The 21,814-nt window shown below is 38.8% G+C and overlaps 1 long non-coding RNA gene across 1 annotated transcript in view; it reads left to right on the forward strand.

Annotated features, from left to right (window-relative positions):
• Positions 1–21,335, forward strand: part of LOC125126491 (uncharacterized) — a 60,858-nt gene extending 39,523 nt beyond the window's left edge. Inside the window, exon 3 of the long non-coding RNA XR_007134648.1 lies at positions 21,220–21,335. This is a non-coding gene — a long non-coding RNA (uncharacterized LOC125126491). The remainder of the gene's footprint in view (positions 1–21,219) is intronic.
• Positions 21,336–21,814: the final 479 nt, after the last annotated feature.

Genomic DNA, 21,814 nt, shown 5'->3' on the forward strand with positions numbered 1-21,814 from the left:
AGATGTATTCCAGGGATTTATGCATTAATATCACCAGCTGGATTGTGTGTTTGATATTACTTTAGTAGATAAGAAATCCTTGAAAGGAGGCTTGATGATAGCAGTGAGCAAAGATTGCCACTCCTCTCCCATTAAAAAAAAAATTCATTCTATTACTTTGGGGTGAAATGTAAACCAGCACGTTTTCACCTTCTTCCCTGCTTTTATTGTTTTCTCAGTAACTTTATTTAAGAGGAGAATAGCAGTTAACTGAGATGGGGAAAATTCAATAGCCATGTACAGTAGGCTCAAGAACATACACACTCACCACTGTTAGGCTGTGTGATGGTTGATTGCTTTCTGAAGGCTCTAAAAACAGGAGATCAATATGCTACAAAATAAGTCTATTTTAGCATTGTGGAAATATTTTCCACACTGTAGTGCTCTCAGCATGTGGCTAGAATAGACTAATCCTGCACATAATTTGTAAGAAGCCTCCCACATTTTTCACCACCTGGCCTTAGTTTATATTCCTCATCTCATTTTCTATCCCCATCTATACTCCTGCCTCAAAACATCATATATCATTGACTGAGTGTGCCTTAGATACTCACTTTCCAGGACCTTCAGATCTTTGGTCTGGAATATCCTTCTTTCCTAGGTAAAGAACAACCTTGTTCAGAGTTCCCGTCGTGGCGCAGTGGTTAACGAATCCAACTAGGAAGCAAGAGGTTGCGGGTTCGGTCCCTGCCCTTGCTCAGTGGGTTAACGATCTGGCGTTGCCTTGAGCTGTGGTATAGGTTGCAGACGCGGCTCGGATCCCGCGTTGCTGTAGCTCCGATTGGACCCCTAGCCTGGGAACCTCCCTATGCCGCGGGAGCGGCCCAAGAAATAGCAACAACAATAACAACAACAACAAAAGACAAAAAAAAAAAAACAACCTTGTTCTTCAAAACCAATTACAAGCACCAAGTCCAACGTGAGGGTTACTCATTTGCTCACCAAAGTTTTTTGTTTTTTGTTTTTTGCTTTTTAGGGCCACATATGAAAGTTCCCAGGCTAGGGACTGAATCGGAGCTACAACTGCTAGCCTACTCCACAGCCATAGCAATGTGGCATCCAAGCCGCGCCTGTGACCTACACCACAGCAACGCTGGATACTTAACCCACTGAGCAAGGCCAGGGATCAAACCTGCATCATCATGGATCCTAGTTGGGTTTGTTAACCACTGAGCCACAATGGGAACTGACAACTCACCAAACTTTTATGGAGCCCTCTGTCAGCAATGTTGAGAAAGTGTTGAAAAGATAGATGTGGTTCTAGCCCTCATGGAATTTATGGCCTAGAATAATCCAGAAAAATTAATGACTGCCTACCCCAGTTCCCAGTTTGTTTTTTTTGTCTCCACTTATATTATGTCTTTATTTTTTTATTAGGGCCTACCCCTGGGCATCATGAGCAATTGAATGCCTTACTTATCTGCATAGTCAAATCCATAGTGCAGTCCAGTCTGTTACACATGGAAGACATTAAATACTTTTGTGTGTAGTGGGGTCGAATTTTTTAGGTAGCACCTCAGAAGAATTCAATAAATTGTATAATCAATTATACAATCAATAATGAATAATCAATTATATAATCAATAATGTATAATCAATCACTATACATTATATAATCTCATGATTAAAAAAAATTTCCCAGTACTGGTCTTTCCATTCTCTTTAACAATTGTTCTAGATTTGTGGCAGAAAATCAGCAAACAGAATTTTCCAGTCAAAGCCACATGGTTTCTTGTGACTTTAACTGTCCCAGGATGCACACTCAGTTTATTCTAGGTTTGTACTGTCCAATGCATAAGGCTATGGGTTGCTTGAAATGTGTCTAAACTGAAACAATATATGTTGTTAATGAAATTTTGTGAAATATATGGTGGCTTTTGGAGATATGAAATATCTGATTAATAGTTTCATGTTAATTAGTTATCAACATGATAGTATTTTTATTGTGTTGGGTTAAATAACCTCCATTATTAAAATTAATTTTGTTTGTTTTTACTTTTTCTAATATGGTTATTAGAAAAATTTTAATCGCGTGCGTGGTTTGCATTATGTTTTTACTGAACAGTGCCATTCTGGATTCTTGCCGACCATGTCTCTGGGCTTTTCTTGCTGGAGCATCCCTTTTGGGGTATTCACCTATCACTCTGGCATCTGAAGTGAATGTCCTTAATTCTGGTTTTATCTATGTCCAGCATGTTTCATCTAGTACCTTGGCTTCCTTAGGTTGAATCTACTAGGCATGGCTGGGAAAACAAAACAATATGAGTTTTTGCCTTTTTTTGTGTTCTCCACTAAAACTCCTATCATCTCTGCAAAAGATTCCCAGGTGTCCCTCTTGGAAAGATCTGGTCTTATATCATACCTTTCTCCTTCCCTGAGCTAATCTTCCTCTTCTTGACCTAATCTTCAAGGCTGAAAGGCTATGTCTGGGGGAAATCACCTTCCTTCAAAGAAGCAAAATACAGTTTGCTATTTGAAACTTTCATTCCCTCAGTATTTGTTTGCTTATTGAATGAAGAATTCAAAACATTGAGCCCTAGCTGGATTCATCTTCTGAACAATGCAACTTAACTTTATTCTCCTTTTTACGGCTCCCAAACTTGAAAGGAAACCACATTTTGTCGTTGTTTTTTTCACTTGAACACTAAAGGATTTTTCAGAGTGAGAATGTGGCAGTAAGCCTTATAAGGACATAGGCTTTCTTAAAAACCACTCAAAGGGTAAATATTGGTTTTTGCAGGCCCAGAATGACTCACCGAGTCAGCCTAACCATTTATAATTTTCCCAGGGTTTAACATCTCAAATCATAAGAACTTGAGTTTTCTCCTATGAAAGGATGGAATGGAAGGATTTCTTCTAGGATTACTGGTTCTATGTTTTTCATAGCACTCACGGCTCCAGCTCACACCCTTAATTTAACAATTCAATGTGAAATACTTCCTTCTTTCAATACTGAACCCATTATTAGGTTGTAGCATCACACAAGCTTTCAGTATGAAAACTTCCAGGATGAATCTTTGAAAATATTGCTAAGCAAAGTCTCTATTTTATTTCATAAAATGTCCAATTGTTGTCCCTGGATGTTTGCCCTGCTCTTTAAATTCCTAATCTGTAGTAGTACTATCAACAAGCTGGCACGTCCCCCCTCCCCTTTGTTCATCCCCGTTTTGCCCGTGGCAAATGTGACTGTTGTTATTTTCCTGAAACAAGTCTAAATTGTGAATTACATCAATTCATCACAGCCAAACCTATTTTTAATTGCAGATCTCAAATGTCCCCCTCCAAATTAAAATGAAATGCACAAAACGCTGCCAACTGTTTCCCTAATTCTTCAAAGTGGAGTATATCCAAAATGCTAGGGAGCATTCTGAAAGATTGAGCCACATTAAGACACATAAACATTTAAAATCACTTACATCTTCTTTGCTGTTTGTAGAAAACCCTAACATTTGACTTATGGAAGTTACTGGTGAGGATATTTGTCTGTTGATTGCCCTTGGCTTTCCTTTGAAGTTAACAATGAGTTTTGTGGAGCTTGCTAGTGGTTTAGTGGTTCAGGACTCAGTGTTGTCACGGCTGTGGCATGCATTTGATCTCTGGACCCAGGAACTTCTGCATGCTGTGGGCACGGCCAAAATTAAATACATAAATAAATAATTTTTTTTTTTTGCCAATTTTCATTAGTTCACCACTGAAATTTCTGTCACTTGTGATTGTATGTGGCTGCATTTTGAGTATGAGAAAGAACAGAGCCATTGGGGACAGATGTTAAAAAAAAACAACAAAAAAAAACCTGGCGTTCCCATTGTGGCTCAGTGATAACAAACCTGACTAGTATCCATGAGGATGTGGGTTCAATCCCTGGCCTTGCTCAGTGGGTTAAGGATCCAGCGTTGCCATGAGTTGTAGTGTAGGTCACAGATGTGGCTTGGATCCAGCATTGCTGTGGTGTAGACTGGCAGCAACAGCTCTGATTTGACCCCTAGCCTGAGAACTTCCATATGTTGCAAGTGTGGCCCCTAAAAAAAGAAAAACAATTTTTTAGAGCAGTTTTATTCATAGTAATACTGAAGGGAAGTCACAGAGATTTCCCATATATCCCCTACCCCCACATGGGCATAGCCTCCCCCATGATCAAATCCCTCACCAAAGTGGTAGATTTGTTACATCGCAATGATGAGACTACCTTGACACATCATAATCTCCAAAAGTTGGTGTTGTACATTCTATGAGTCTGGGCAAATGTATAATTACATGTATCTTTTTACAGGATCATACAGAGTGGTTTCACTGCCCTAAAAATCCTGTGTGCTCCACCTATACACTCCCCTTTCCCCCAACCCTGGCACTCACTGATCTTTTTACTGTCTCCATAGTTTTTCCTCTTCCAAAATGTCACAGAGTTGGTATAATACAGTACATAATCTTTTCAAATTGACTGCTTTCACTTATATGCAGTTAAGATTCTTTCATGTCTTTTCACATGGTACGGCAGCTCACTTTTTTTTTCTTTTGGCTGTCCTCAAGGCATGTGGAAATTCCTGGGCCAGGGATCGAACCCCTGCCACAGCAGCAACTCAAGCTGCTACAGAGACAGTGCCGTATCCTTAAGCCAGTGCACCACAAGAGAACTCCCATTTCTTTTTAGCACTGAGAAACAGTCCATTGTCCAGATGTATCTCTTTATACATTTATGTACTGAAGGACATCTTGTTTGCTTTCTGGTTGTGGCAATTATAAATAAAGCTGCTGTAAGCATTTATATGTAGGTTTTTGTGTGGACATAGGTTTTCAAATCCTTTGAAGAGAGCAAAATTTCTGGATCATATGGTGAGAGTATGCTTAGTTTTGTAAGAAAAAGTCAAGAGTGTTTTCCAAAGTAGCTGCATCCTTTTGCTCTCCCACTGGCAGTAAATGAGAGTTCCTGCTGCTCCACATCCTCACCAGCATTTGATATTGCCAAGGTTCTGAATTTTGGCTATTATAGTAGGCGTATAGTAGTTTCTCATTGTTGTTTTAACTTGCATTTCCATGATAACATATGAAATGGGATGGCTTTAGACTTTTCTTTTACCTTAGACTTGTATCTTGACTTCTACAAACATCAGCATCTTCATTTGTAAACTGCAAATGGCAATGCATCTTACAAGATTCAGAGAACAATTATAAATAGTAAAGGTAAAGTGTATGATTCAAACAGGGCCTTTAACAATGAAGCTGTAGTGAGGGTCCACAAAGTGACAGCATCCAAGTGTCACACAAGTCGGGCTCCCTTGTTTTAAAGATTTTGTGAGCTAAGATAATTTTAATGTTTTAATTTTTGTAATGGAATTGATAGAAAGCTTACAGACTTCACTTTGTTAAGCGAAGACAACACAGAAAGCAATCCAACTACCACTTACTCTCATTATTTCACCTAAAATAAAGGAATTTTTGCAATGATAGCAACAAAGAAGGAAGCACATAATCCAAGAAAAAAACACTATCCTCTAAATTCGATAACTACAGCATTGTGAAAGAAGTTCTTACTTTTTTCCACTTCACTATGTGTGGCAAAAGCAATTCATTCAAAGCAATCACCAATTGGACTGATGAATTCTCAGGAAAGCCTGGAACCCTTTTTTTGTTGATGGGTTTATCCAAAGCTGTGTTTCTCTCCGTGGCTGGGATCCTGTTTTTTTCTGAATGTTCAACATGTCAGAGTCCTATCTTATTAGGGAACATAGGATGATGTTGAGTATTTTTTTTTTCCCCACTGAGATTTAGTTTAAATTCTGCTCTTTCAAATGAATCCCTATCAGACTTTGCTGCTTTCTGATGTATTTTCAGTGGCTCTCCATCTGACCTGGAAACATACATATGGGTGCTTGTTCACTGATGTTCCCATCTGTACAGAACTGCTCACATTTCAGATTTAGCATACCTTATTTTCCCTTCCCATTTTCAGAATACTACTGGTGAACTCCATGAAAATTTGTCATCCATGGCTTTGTTTACATTTTCTTTAGAAATGAAGATAGCCACAGGTATTAATTTCTCCTCTATGTTTGGCAATGATTCTTACCTTAATTTTTATGGCTGTAAATCCTGCAAAGTTGGGCATTTGGTTTAACATATGTATCAACAGAAGAAGTATGCATTCTGAAACCACAGAAAAACACATGGGATTGTCTCTGTAAGAGTGGAAATCTTGGAGAAAGAATGTCAAGTGGATAGAGAATTACATTTTTGAATTCAAAGATAGCCTACTTGATACTACACAGACTAAGACCCTTAGTTCGGGTGGAAAAACTAACATCCTAGAAGGGGAAAGATCTGACAGTAGCCACATAAGGAGTTAGACCCTGTATAAAGAACTGTAAAAGCATGTTGCAAGGGATGTTGTTTAGTTATGGAACTGTTAAAGAATGTTTATTGTTTTAGAATTATTTCATTAGTACTACACTTAGGGTTTTGGATTATGGCCCACTATAATGTAAGTGTGATTGTCCTGAGACTTAAGGGTATTAATTGCCCTGAAACTGAGATCACAGTCATAGAAGAAGAGTCAAGAACAGAAATAGCCAAACATAAATGTCGCATTTGCACACTAAACTCAATTACTGGTTAGACATTAAGCATTACTGGCTATTCAGTGGGTAGGGAAGTATTTCCCAGTAAAGATCTAAGCTTTGGGAGTTCCTTTTGTGGCTCAGTGAGTTAAGAACTTAATATAGTCTCTGTGAGGATGTAGGTTTGATCCCTGGTCTGGCTCAGTGAATTAAGGATCTGGTGTTGCCATACTATATGGCGTAGGCTGCAGCTGCAGCTCCAAGAATTTCTATAAGCAACTGGTGTGACTATAAAATGGAAAAAAAACAAAAAACAAAAAACAAAAACTCTAAGTTTTGCTGCCAGATTTTTTTTTTCTTTTTTAAGGGCCAAATGTGAGGAATATGGAAATTTCCAGGCTAGGGGTTGAATCAGAGCTGCAGCTCCCGGCCTAAGTCACAGCCAGAGCAATGTGGGATCTGAGCTGTGTCTGTGACCTATGCTGCAGCTCATAGCAGTGGCAGTGCCGAGTCTTTAACCCATTGAGCAGGGCCAGGGATTGAACCTGCATCCTCATGGATACTGGTCAGTTTCATTACAGCTGAGCCACACTGGGAACTCCTAAGGGATTTGTCAGTAGTTTTTAGCACTGTGATAATATATAAGTGTGTGTATTCCCTCACTGGAGAAAGGCTATATTTTGCTTTATTTATTTATTTTTTTGGCCACACCCATGGCATATGGAAGTTCCCTGGACAGGGATCCAATCTAAGCTACAGCTGTGACCTAAGCCAAAGATGCAGCGATGCCAGATCCTTAACCTACTGCACTAGGTCAGGGATCAAACCTGGGCTGCCACAGAGACAACACCAGATCTTTAACCTGCTGTGCCACAGCAGAAACTCTAGTAAGGCTATATCTTAAATTTTACTGCACTGTATAATTTTTTGCACAAACAAGATATTAATATTAATAGAGTATTGGAAACCAAAGTTAGGAGGGCCAAAGTTAAATGATTAGACATGGCAAAATTATAGGGATCATTGTGTAAAAAATATGAACAGGATAAAATATATGATGAAACTATAAAGGATAGTTTATGGCATCATATGTGATAGTATATGGTATATGAGGGTGTATAACATGGGTTGGCAAACCATTGGTCTGCAGACTGTTTTTATGAATAAAGTTTTATTAGAGCATAACAGTGTTCATTCATTTATATATGATCTATAGGTATGCTGCTTTGGGGCTGCAATGGCAAAACTGAACAGTGATAGGACTGTATGCCCACAGTAAAACATTTACTCTCTGTACCTTCATAGAAAATGTTTGCTGATACTGTGGATTCATTTTCTTTTTCACTGGAAGGCAGCAAGGCAGCAAGCAGCCTTTCTTTCCTGGGTATTCACTGCAGTACTTATCTCAGTGTTCTGCACATATTCAGCAACCTATGATGCATTCTGTGATGTACATTTACTATATATTTCCTACAAATTTAGTAAAAATAAATAGTTATATAGGGTAGTAAGGTGGATAAGCTATCTACTAACATGAACTTTGTAAAGAGCTAATTACTTTCCTGAAACCTTGTTTATAAAACCACTATCCCAGTGTTTATCCGTTAATCACAAACTCCTAATTTATCCCTCCCCCACCATTTTCCTTTGGTAATTGTAAATGTGTTTTATACTTCTAGGAGTCTATTTCTGTTTTGTAAGTAAGTTTATTTGTATCATTGTTTTGAGATTCCACACATAAATGAGATGATATCGTATTTGTATTTCCCTGGCTCACTTTATTTTTTTATTTATTTATTTTTTTGCTATTTCTTGGGCCGCTCCCGCGGCATATGGAGGTTCCCAGGCTAGGGGTCCAATCGGAGCTGTAGCCACAGGCCTATGCCAGAGCCACAGCAACGCGGGATCCCAGCCGCGTCTGCAACCTACACCACAGCTCACGGCAACGCCGGATAATCAACCCACTGAGCAAGGGCAGGGACCGAACCCGCAACCTCATGGTTCCTAGTCGGATTCGTTAACCTCTGCACCACGACGGGAACTCCCCTGGCTCACTTTATTGATGATAATTTCTAGGTCCGTCCATGTTGATGCAAATGGAATTATCTCATCATTTTTTTATGACTGAATAATATCCAATTACGTATGTAATATTCATATATATATCTCACACACATGAATATGTGTCCCACATCTTTTCCATTTGTCAGTGGACATTTTGGTTGCTTACATGTCCTGGCTATTGGAAATAGTGCTACTGTGAACACTGGGGTTCATGCATCTTTTCAAGTTAGAATTTTCTCTAGATAGATGTCTAGGAGTGGGATTGCAGATCATATGGTAACTCTATTGTTAGTTTTTTAAGGAACATTCACAGTGTTCTCCAGAGTGGCTGTACCAATTTACATTCGCACCAGCAGTGTAGGAGGGTTTGCCAGGGATCATTATTAACTTTTAAAGGCGACCTCCTTCCCTGGCTTGTGACCCACTTCATCTTCAAAGGTCAAGTCCTTCTCATGCTTTAAATCTCTCTGAGTTCTACTTCTGTCTCACCTCTCTAACCTCCAGCTGGAGAAATTCATTCAGTTTTAATGAGTCATATGATTAGATTGGAACTGCCCAGATAATACAAAATATTCTCCCTATTTTAAGGACTGAAATGTTTATCACATCTAGAACATCCCCTTTGCCAGGTAAGGCAATATATTCACAGATTCCAGGAATTAGGTGGGGGACAAGTTTTGGGGGGGCATTCTGCCTACCGAATTGATCAATTAACTTTGGAGGATTTGTGTTATTTACCTTTATTTTGTGTATTTAAAAGTCATTAATATTTTCAAAGCTTTGGATCAAGAAACATTATCAACTTTAAGCCCAGAAGTCTTCAAGATTGTTTGACCATAGAAACAAGTTTGTTTATACATAGAGTGCTTTTTAAAAATATTCTGCAGAACTAGTTTCTGAAGAACACATTTGAGGTATGGGCTTTTCCCTAATATGTATTATTTTATATCTCAGTGTAGGATCATTCAATTTATTTACTGTTGTAAACTAATTTTTTGGGTTAGTACAATGCCATTGAATATTCTTCTAAACCAGGGTTCAGCAAACTTTTTTTCCTGAAAAGGGTCATGTAGTAAATATCGTAGGCTTTGAGGGCCAGGCAATAATTCTATCACAAGTTCTCAACTTTCTCCTTGTAGTGTGAAAGCAGTCATAGAATTATATAATCAATGGTTATGGCTCTGCTTAGATCAGCTAGATTATTTTCTGACCTCTGTTTTAAACCATATTTTTAATAATTGCACAATACTCCATTATATGGATATTTGTATCATCTTTGCCTTTTTATACATTTTATTTTATTGTAACATGCATATAGAAAAGGTTGTGTATTGTATATACTAGCTTGATGTTTTCATAAACCTTGGCTACAACTGTGTGACCAACATCTAGGCCATAATCACCTCTGGATGGACATTTGAATTGTTTCCAGTTGGGGGCTTTTACTAACAATGCTTTTATGAGCCTGATGCCTGATCTGCTTTATTTCATTACTACATTTGTACACTGGTCGTATTAGTTTTCTATTGCTTCTGTAACAGGTTATCACACATTTAAACAACACAAATTTGTTATCTTACAGTTTCTGATGCAGTTCTTGCTGGGCTAAAATCAAGCTGTCAGTAGGGCCGTGTTGGTTTCTGGAGGCTCCAAGGGAGAATCTGTTTCCTCACCTCTCCAGGCCTCTAGAGGCTGCCACATTCCTTGGCTCATGGTCCTTTGCTCTGTTTTCAAAGCCAACAGCCTTGCATATCTGATAAAATTCTTCCATAGTCACATCTTTCTCTGCATCATAAGAAAGATTATTTGATTTTAAGGACTCACGATTAGTCTGGATACACTACATTACATGCCTTTTGCCATGTATCATATTTGTGCCATGTTCTGAGGATGGGGATATGAATGTCTTAGGAGGTGAGGAGAGCTATTATTTTGTCTATTCACATTGGTTCTGTGAGCCAGTCAGCAAGCACGTACCTTAGTTTGTAGTAAAGCTGAGCTCCAGAATTTTGCCAACTTCACTTTTCTGTTTTTAAAAACTATGTAAGAGAACTCAGTAGTACTATCAGCTAACACAGATCATCTATGTAATAGGTAGACTTGTAGTGAAACTGCGCCATTTTCCCTTTCATTTTGATGAAACTAAAGCCAGCCCACTTAGGTTAGAGTGCAGGCTCTATGCTATATAGGGCCCTAATGGAAGTCATTCTTTCCATTGTTGTCCACCTCTTGCCCAGCACATACTCTGATGATAGTTCCTTTCCATCTCCTCCTTGTAACTGACAAGCTTGTTTGCACTCTCTGCCTTGCTGTCACACATCATTTTCCAATTTTTTTTGTTGGAGGCTCATGTATAGACTTTCCATGTGGTCTCTAACAGGGTAGAACCACACAGCTTCGGTATGTTTTCCACTCTAAGATCACATACCTGAACAACACAGCATTTCAATCCTTTTGCACTTCTTCCCAAGGGAGGGGGCAGGGGAAGGGAATAGGGCAGCATTTTAGGAATTTTGAAAGTTAGTTTAAGAACTAACTTTCAAAAAGCTCCACAAGGAGTTCCTGTTGTGGCTCAGTGGTATAAATCCCACTAGTATCCATTAGGCTTAGGGTTTGATCCCTGGTCTTGCTCAGTGGGTTAAGGATCTTGCATTTCAGTGAGATCTGGTGTAGGCCAGAAGCTGTAGCTCCAATTCCACCTCTAGCCCAGAAACTTCTGTATGCTGCATGTGTAGCCCTAACAAGAAAAAGAAGGGAAAAAAAAGCTCCACAAGGTCTTAAGAGTGCAGAGCAGTTGGTTAGACTCACTCTCCAGCCAAAATCACTCTAAAAGGAAAGAAAATGAAGGGAGGTGCATTCAGATAATACACAGTCTGAACTGCCTGGGGCAGTGAGGGAATCTCCCAGGAGGGACAGGTGTAGAAACTTTAACCATTCCTTCTAAGACAAGAAAGCCCAGTGGTGAGTGAGAAGAAGAGGTTAGAAGTACTATCTTCAAGCGTCTAATGGAGTGCAATGCAAGAGGCTATACAGTGGTTTTGGAAAACACTAAACTGCAATTCTTAAATGTTAGTGTTCATTAGCATCACTTGGAAAGATTCTAAATGCAGATTCCTAAACTCCATCCACTGGTGATTCCAATTCAGTGTGGGGGATATGGACATAAAGCCGAATTTTAAACAAATGGCACAGCTGATTTTTATACAGGTGTTTCTGGGACCTTATTCATGTATGTATTTATTCATTTGCTTATTAGATCTTTTTGAGCATTTATAAACTACTAAGCGCTGTGATAAGTGTGGGGAAACAGTGGTGAATAAAACATATCAGCTTTCACAGTTCCTGTCATAGGGCATTGGGTTAAGAATCCAACCAACTGCAGCAGTTCAGGTCACTCTGGAGTGCAGGTTCCATGCCTGACCCAGGAACTTCCATATACCGTAGGTGTAGCTATAGAAAGAAAAAAAAATGCTAGCTTTCTGTCCTCAAAGGGCTCATCTTCTAGAGAGGAAAGGCAGACAATGAAAAAATACATTAGGAAAACTTACATTATGTCAGATACTGGCATAGAGGAAACAAAAAGCGGAAAGAGTTGGAGAGTATAGGGGAATGGGGGATGAGGTTGATTTTTAAATAGGTGAGATTAAAGCAAGTGACTGAATGAAGAAAGTTAAAGAGCAAGATGCAGGCTTCTGTGGGAAGAGTATTCCACTCAGGATCAGCTAGAGCAGAGCCTAGGAAGCCAAAATACCAGTATGAGCTTGGCTGGACTGGGGACAACAGCCAATGCTCTCTATAATGTGACACAACCTGTTTATGCAGCAGGGTCACCGGGGAGGGAAGACTTCTTTGGAGAAGGTACAGATATATTTACTCCAAGAAGAGAGATATTTGGGTCACGTTGGGAAGTTTACATTCAAATACACTGATGTCAGTTGTAGGTAGAGTTCAGCTATCTGGCTGTGAGTTGAACCAAGCCACTGGTCTTTAAACCTGGCTATGTCTCGGCCTCACTTAAGGAGGCAGAAGTGGCCAGCAGCTCTTTTTACCTGCCAGTAACCTTGCCCCCTTCTCTAGTAATATAGCATCTTGTTTTTTGCCTTTGATAAGTTGCCACTATATTATTTGTAGTTTTCATGGGATTGACAGTTGAACTGTCTGTTCTTCCATGGCCAGGAAGTAGGAAGGTGGGCCAAAATAGGTTAGTCACTTTTTCCCACCGTAATTTAATCTTGAGTAGAGGGACAAATGTATGGGTAATAACAGGGACCGATTCTTTCTAACTGGGTCCTATGGAGAATCCAGCCTCTAATTAGTGCTGTCTAGTCCCCTGGAACTGGCCCAGTTCTTATCCTTTTAAAGGCATGTGATTTTAGCCTTTCCTTTGATTCTGTAAGCTATACCATCATCTTCCCAAAATATTTATTTTTCTCTAGAGTAAGCAAGAGTGGTTTTTTTTTTTTTTGTTACTTGCACCAAAACAAACACAAAACCCTATGATACAGAGATTCATAAAAATGCATATTCTCAGGTTTCACTCCCATGTCTCCAAATAAGAATATACAGGAAAAAAATTCTAGGACTCAGAAAAGGGTCTTTAGGTAATCTGATTCAGTTTGGCATCCCTTGACTAAATGGCGCTCCACACAGACCTCTGCTCCTAAACCACTGTGCCTCTGGAGAGGGGCTGTCCAGCTGGGATGCAGATTTACTCTTATTCTGCTGTCCATTTGTGATCCTCTTCTCCTCAGCCTCCTTAACTTGTGAAAACTTGAGTCAAAGAAACAGACAAACCGTCTAGATTCCTATGTTAAGAAGAAGCCTGCACAGATAAGGCCCAAGGGAATGTGATGCAGTAGCCCTGATCTGCCAGTGTCTAGCTCTGTGAACTTGGGTATCTCACTTCTTTCTGCACCACCATGTGCTTATAGAGACCATTTTATTTCCTTCAAAAATTTTTTTTATACAAGTAGAGTTGATTGACAATGTTGTACCAATTTCTGCTGTACAGCAAAGTGACATAGTCATATATATATATATATATATATATATATATATATATATATTTATATATATATATTCCTTTTCTTATATTATCTTCCATCATGGACTATCCAAAGATATAGAAAATAGTTCCCTGTGGATTCAGTAAGACCTCTTTGCTTTTCCATTCTAAATGTAATAGTTTGTATATAGTAACTCTAAACTCCCAGTCCATCCCACTCCCTCTCCCCTCCCCCTTGGCAATCACAAGTCTTTTTGTAGAGACTGTTTTCAAACTGAGCTCCAGAAATTTCTAAGTTTTCTAAAAAAGATGCAAGGGACCATTACACTATGTGTTGATATGTTTGTTATTTATTTTAAGCTCATTTTGTGCACTTCTTCTCTCCTAATATAAGTTCTGTGGAGGCAAGGATCTGGTTTTGGTTTTATTTATTTCTGTATCCCTGGTTTCTAGAATCGTTACTGGCCCTTAGTAGCTTCACAGTATGTTTTAGAATGAATTAATTTTTAAAAACATACTGGACATCTATTGAAGTTGTACCAAAGGTTTTACTATTAACTATCAACTTGAAAACCTTGCAGCTATAGCAGTACTTTCCAAGCCCAAGGAAAAGATGTGCTAAGTCAGAATTACCTGAAAAACCTTAAAATGCACATATATAGTCTTATTCCTGAAGCAGTTGATTCAGTTATCCTAGGGAATCTATAATGTATTATTATTATTAATATTGTTTTTGTTGTTATTGTTACATTACAGTGGTGGCTGTTCTTGCATCTTTTAAAGCATTCAACTAGATGATTGTTAAAAATCCCTCCCCACTCTTGACATCCTAGAAAATGGTTCTGGTGAGAAAAATAATGCCCAAAACTCCACCTAAGCATCCCTGAGGTCCAGTCCCTTCAAAATTTGGTTCTCTTCACAGGGAGCTGCTGATGTTGCCTGAGAGGATTTTGCTGCCTGGTTTTAGGGCTTAGGAAAAAAAATCCCGTAAGGTAATTTCACCACTCTGTGGATCAAAGGCAAAGGCAAGCAGAAGAGGAGGGGAGAGGGCTCTCAGTGCTCTTGGGGCTCTGGAATTTTTTAGGGAGAGTAGAAATTTTTGTTTATTAAAATACCATAGGTGTGCACCTTCCCTGTGGCAGGCTGGACGGATTATTAGGCAGCAAAGAAGGTTGACAGATGGTCTATTTGCAGAGTTTAGATTTCAGCAGGGGAAGAAGATATTAAACAATGACACAAATAAGAATTTAAATTACTGTCAGGAAGAGGTGGAGCACAGAGGGTATTAGAACAGTGAAACTACTCTATATGATACTATAATGGTGGATTCATGTTGTTATATATATTTATCCAGATCCATAAAATTACAGCACCTAAATTGAATTCTAATATAAACCGAGGACTTTGGGAGATAAGGATGTGTCACTGTAGCTTCATTGATTGCAACAACTGTCCCTGTCTGGTTGATGGTAGGGGAGGTTGTGTGCGTTGGCGGGGCAGAAGGTATATGTGAAATCTGTGTGCTTTCTGCTTAGTTCTGCTGTGGGCCTAAAATTGCTCCTAAGAAGAATTTTAAAATTAAAAAAGATTATTATCATGTCTATTTCCTTACTTGGGAAAGAGCAATTAAAAGGGAAGAATTAAGTATTTATTCTGCTTTTTATATAAACAGCATTTTAGGATAAGCAAAGAGCCCAACCTGATAAAGGAAAGTTCTTTAAATGAGAGCCCTTACTGGAGTTCCCCATTGTGAAGCAGGAGCAATAAACTCAACTAGTATCCATGAAGATGTGGGTTCAATCCCTGGCCTCTGTCACTGATGAAAGGATCTGGTGTTGCCATGAGCTGCAATATAGGTTGCAGACATGGCTCATATCCCAAGTTGCTGTTGCTGTGGCTGTGGTGCAGGCTGGCAGCCGCAGCTCCAATTCGACCTCTAGCTGGGAACTACCATATGCCACTGATGTGGCCCTAAAAAGAAAAAACAAATAAAGTAAAATAAAAGCGACCTTATTAATAAAGGGGAAAGGGATGAGGGAATTCACAAAGCATCATTTTGTTCTACTTAAATAATAATTAATGCAGGCCAGACTCATCAGTGAACCTGGAAGTTTCTGGGCTTGTGGCCACATCATTGTCTCTGCCTCTATCTTCACATAGGCTCTGTGGGGCTGGCCTGAACTTCGTCTGCTTCTTTCATAAGGATACACATGATTGAATTTACAATCCGTTCAGATGGTCTAGGATAAACTCTTAACAGTCCTTAAATTCATTACATCTTTTGCTATGTAAGGTAATAGTCACAGGTTCTGGGAATTAGAATGCAGATATATCTTTTGGGGGGCCACATTCTTTCCATACATGTGTCTTCTGATGGGAAGCACCATGAAGCACATGACATATCACTTACAATGTTTTCTTGCCGTAAAATAATACCTCAGTTTAATAAAGCCTATAGATCCTGTGTAGAAAATATGGGGGAGGGAGGTTGGAGTTTCTGTCGTGGCTCAGTGGAAACGAATCCGACTAGTGTCCATGAGGACCTGGGTTTGATCCCTGGCCTTGCTCAGTGGTTTAAGAATTTGGCATTGCCATCTGCGACCTACACAAAGCTGTGGTGTAGGTCTCAGATGTGGCTAGCATCTGGTGTTGCTGTGGCTGTGGCATAGGCAGCAGCTCCGACTCAACCCCTAGCCTGGGCACTTCCATATGCCACAGGTATTGCCCTAAAACACAAAAATAAAATAAAATAAAAATGAAAATAAAGAAAATATTGGGGGTAGAGAAATAAGAGAAATGACTCTCCAATGTGGCAAAACCAACATGTAGAACAGTTCATCTGTTGGACAACAAACGTGTATTTGTATAAATCAATAGCATTTAAATCATGGGGAACTCTTGTGTAGTAAAAGACATTTGAAGACATAATAACCTTAACTCTTTAAGGATATTATTTGTGGTCCTTGTTTGGATCCTAATTAGACTAAAGTAGCTAAAAATGACACCTTTTAAAAAATTATTTTTATAACATTTTTTTGGGGGTATAGTTGACTTACAATGTTGTCTTAATGTCATGTTTACAGCAAAGTGGATCAGTTATACATATACATATGTTTCTGGAATCTGGGTTCTTGTTCACAGAACCGAAGAATGAACTTTGTGAACACACACAGGCAGCAAACAAGCTAAAATTCTTTATAACGGGAAAGGAAATAGCTCCAGCACAGACACTGGGAAGGGGAGGAAGAGTCCCCCCTTCTCTAATTTTCTAATGTTTTATCTCTTAAAGATGGGGGTACCAGTGTGGGGTCCAGATATCAGTTCTTTTTCCCATTGACCTTGCCCAGTTTACCTATATCAGTCCTTGTCCAATAGGGGTCTTAAAGGTGGCTGTGTCCCGTACATTTTATGGTTTCTTTGTTCTGCTTTACCCTAGACTGGGAGCCACCATTCCTCTCATTCCTTTTCTATCAGTTGAGGAGTGGGTCAGAGATTAACATCCATCTGGACATAAAACAGATGTACTCTCTACAGTAAACTAGTCCTGTGGGGATATTACTACCTGGAACCTTTAAGTCATGGGCCTTAATCAATGACCATATCAAAGAATATATTGAAGCCCATCTTCCTACACTAACTACCTGAATTATCATTCTGTCTCACATATACCCCTTCTTCCCCTCCACTGAGTTATTACAGAAGTTATTACAGAACATTGAGTAAATTATTAGTAAGTTATTACAGAACATTGAAATCTCCCTTTGCTACGCTGTAGGTCTAAAAGATACCTTTGAGGCAATTGGGGGAATTTGGTTTTGGACTGAATGTTAGATGATACGTGGGATTTGGGATGACTTTAGTTGGCTATGGCAATGGCCTTATAGTTGTCAAGCATTTCTTGTGTCCTGGATCCTGTCCTTTCAGCTCCATGTTCATCCAGCTGTTGCTATTGTACCCAGAGTTGTGAGGAGGGAAACTGATAGCACCCTCTCTAATCTGCACCTCAGACCTCTTACCTTCTGTTCTGAGCTTCACTGTTGCCCTCAGCAGGTCACCTTTACCATCATTTCCAGCCATTCTGTTTCCTTCTGAAGCATTCCATTGCAAATGTGGGCATGTAAGAGAGTTAACAACCACCCCACAGGGCATCCCTGACCACAGGTGATGAGGGAACCAGTGGATAAACATTTTCTATTTTGATCACTGAATTTGAATACAATTCAACACCTCCTCAGAGAGTCCTCCACAGAATCAAGCCCTGGCTGCCTCCAGGGCTGATCTTTTAGAGAATGCATCCTTAGAATAGCTTTCCCTCCTTCCCCGTTCTGCTCTTCCCAGCCCCTAATTCCGCAAGCCTTTGTTTGAGGCTCTGCTTTTGAGGGGAACCCAGGCTGAGAGTATAGTTATAAAATAAATGGATCATTTGTTAAAAAAGCTTTATTGAAGTATAGTTGATTTAGAATGTTGTGATAATTTATGCTCTGCAAAATAGTGACTCAGTTATATATGTACACATATCCATTCTTTTTCAGATTCTTTTTCCATACACATTATCTCAGAATGTTGGGTAGAATTACCTATTGAGCAACCATCCCATATACTACAGTCTGCATGTGCCAGTCCCAAACTCCCAGTCCATTCCTCCCTCTGACCTGTCCCCTTTGGTAACCATAACTTTGTTTTAAAGTCTCTAAGTCCATTTCTGTTCTGCAAATAAGCATTTTAATCCATTTTTAGAGTCTATGCTTAAGTGATATCATATGTTGTTTATCTTTCTCTGACTGAATTACTTCACTTAGTATGATAATCTCCAGGTCCATCCATGTTGCTGAAAATGGTATTACTTTATTATTTTTTATGGCTGAGTAATATTTCATCATATCCATGTACCACAATTTCTTTATCTATTCCTCTGTTGATGGACATTTAGGTTGCTTCCATGCCTTGGCTATTGTGAATACTGCTGCAGTGAACATTGGGGTACATGTTTTTTTTTGAATTATGGCTTTCTCAGGATAGATGCCCAGGAGTGGGATTGCTGGATCATATGGTATTTCTGCTTTTAGTTTTTTGAAGAACCTCCGTGACATTTTCCATAGTGGTTGTACCAATTTATATTCCCACCAACAGTGTAGAAGGGTTCCCTTTTCTCTGCACCCTCTCCAGCATTTATTGTTTTTAGACTTTTTGATGATGGGCATCTGACCCTGAGATAGGTGATAGTCATGGTAGTTTTGATTTGCATTTCTCTAGTAATTATTGATGTTGAGCATCTTTTCATGTTTTTTTTTTGTCTTGTTTACTTTGGAGAAATTTAGATTTTCTGCCCATTTTTTGACTGAGTTGTTTGTTTTTTGATATTGATCTGCAGGAGCTGTTTGTTTTGGAGATTAATCCCTTGTGGATTGATTTATTTACAATATTTCTCCCATTCTGTGGGTTGTCTTTTTGTCCTGTTTATGGTTTCATTTGCTGTGCAAAAGCTTTTAAGTTTAATTAGGCCCCATTTGTTTATTTTTGTTTTTATTTTCATTACTCCAGGAGGAGGATCTGAGAAGATATTGCTGTGGTTTATGTCAGAGAGCATTCTGCCTATGTTTTCCTCTAAGAGTTTTATAATGTCAGGTCATACATTTAGGTCTTTAATCCATTTTGAATTTATTTTTGTATATGGTGTCAGAGAGTGTTCTAACTTCATTCTTTTACATGTATCTGTTCAGTTATCCCAGCGCCACTTATTGAAGAGTCTGTCTTCTCCATTTATAGTCTTGCCTCCTTTGTTGTAGATTAGTTGACCATATGTGCATGGGTTTATTTCTTGGCTTTCTATCCTGTTCCATTTATCTCTATATCTGTTTTTATGCCTGTACCATACTGTTTTGATGACTGTAGCTTTGTAGTAAATGGCTCATTTTTTAAGTCATGCATATTCAAGTATTTAGAGATAAAATGACATGACACCTGGGTTTTGCTTTAAATATCTCACCAACACAAAAGAATAATGAGAAGGAAAGGGATAGATAAAGCAATGTGGAAAATTACCAATATTGTTGAATCTGTGTTGGGTATATAAGGGAATACGCTTGAGTATTTTAAAATTTGTTTTAACAAAAGTACAAGGAGTTCAAATTACTTCAAATGCTGTGAGGTAGAGGAACAGAGAGTTCTGTTTGTTTGTACAGAGGACTTAGTTTAGGCTGAGTCTCAAAAGTCTTTTCTGATAAAGTAGCTTTTAAACAGTGGCTTAAAGGACATAATGGAATTTTCACACCCTTTTTCTCATGACACTTAAGGTACCTTGGTGAATCTTGCTACAGTTTCAAGATCACTTGTGGAAACTTGCTTAGAACAACAGATGTAAAGACTGCCACCCATGTCCTTCCAGGGCTGTTTTACTTTTTAGCACTTAAACTACTTCCAGAGTCCCATTTCCTCCTGTTGAATGAATCTCTGGTATGGGTGGTAAATCATTTGTATGAAATCTATTCATTTACCTGTAGCTACCACCTGTACCTGTAAATGACTCTTTGAAACCTAATTGTTTATTTTCTTGTGAATGGTGGAGGGGAAATAGGAGGGCTGTTTTAGGGTGGTCCAATGCCATATTGGCTGCCTGTAAATTTTATGGAATAACTGTCTTTCCAGACTATTTGCCACATCAGAATGCTTAGATCTCTCTGATGCCAAAGGATTCCAGCCAGGTCCTCTGTGCTGTCATTTTGTGCTGTGAATGAAACTGCAGGGAGGACTTTTCCCCAGTTAAAGCGCATTCATCCTCTACACTTTACAGACAAGGGAATATTTCATGGCTGTGTCACTGACTGGGTTACGAGAATGCCTTTTGCTATAATTTCAGTAAATAATCAGTCAAGTCATTCTTTTTAATTTGCTTTGCTTTATAGTGCCTTATTTATAGTTGTTTTCTCCACTGGTATTGACATTTCATTCCCAAGGCTTGCTGATATGTACCATTACTATTATGCGATTGTACCTTGCACATTTGCTTTCTGTATCTCAATGTTGTTTGATAACTTTATCTCATCTCTATCTACCTCCATCTCTATATAGCTCTATCTACCTCAACACAACTTTGGGATGTGTCCTCTCTTCCTTTCCTCCCTTTTTTTTTCTTTTACTTATTTTCTTTCTATTTTCTCTCTCTCCCATCCTTCCTCCTGATCTCCCAAACTTCCCTTTTCCCATCTTCTCCTCCTTCTCTCCTTCTAGCTCATCATTTCTCATTCTTTTTTCTTTCTTTCCTTCATTTCACCCCTCTTCCTACATTTGTTAATTGTAAGTAATATTTTATGAAGGTTAGCTTGCACATTTGATAGCTTGAATTCAAATCTCATTTCAGTCTCTTCATATCTGTGTGACCCTTAGATAAGTCACTTGAACACTAAGCCTAAACTTGCCCATTCATAAAATGAGAATGGTAACAGTGTGCCTTAGCAATAGGGTAAGTGCTTATTTGTGTACTAGGCCCAGTCTCTGGCAGATGGAAAGTAATCAAAACTGTTTTCTATTATTGTTTTCACTATTATTTGTTACTTTCTTTAGATGCAGTAGTGACCATGACCAATGTGATTGCCACATCCATGGAGTTGATGATGGAGCTATTGAGAAAAACTGAGACATGCAGCTAGTTAGTGATAGAACCTAGATTTAAATTCAGAGCTGATTATTTTTAAGGTAAGAACCTCCTTCACTACTTACTGTTTTAGACCAGTTATCAATAGGTCAGGATTCTTTTTGTTTTTAGGAAGGAGAATCAGAATTCCTGATAATTCCATGTTGTTATGACTGCATATCTCTAGCTCTATCTATCTAAAAAGAAATCCCTGATTATCTGGTATGCAGAACTTGTTACTTCATAGGTCATAGTCTTGCCTTCCAGGAGTTTAATTCCTAAGAAAGAGTGGGCGTGTCAGATATATTTTGATAATTGAATGTAATTAAACAATTCGTAACTACCTGCCTATTTCCGGAAATCTGACTCAAAATAGCGTTTTTCTAAGACCTTTATTATTTAAGAAAAAGATATTTGGAGAGAGAGGACAAGATGGCGGAGGAGTAGGGGGACATGCTCGCCCTCTCCCACAAACACAACAAAAAAAAGCACATCTACAGAATAAATGACTCGCACAGAACAGCA

Source organism: Phacochoerus africanus, chromosome 1 (assembly GCF_016906955.1).
Source record: "Phacochoerus africanus isolate WHEZ1 chromosome 1, ROS_Pafr_v1, whole genome shotgun sequence".
Classification (NCBI taxonomy): Eukaryota; Metazoa; Chordata; class Mammalia; order Artiodactyla; family Suidae; genus Phacochoerus; species Phacochoerus africanus.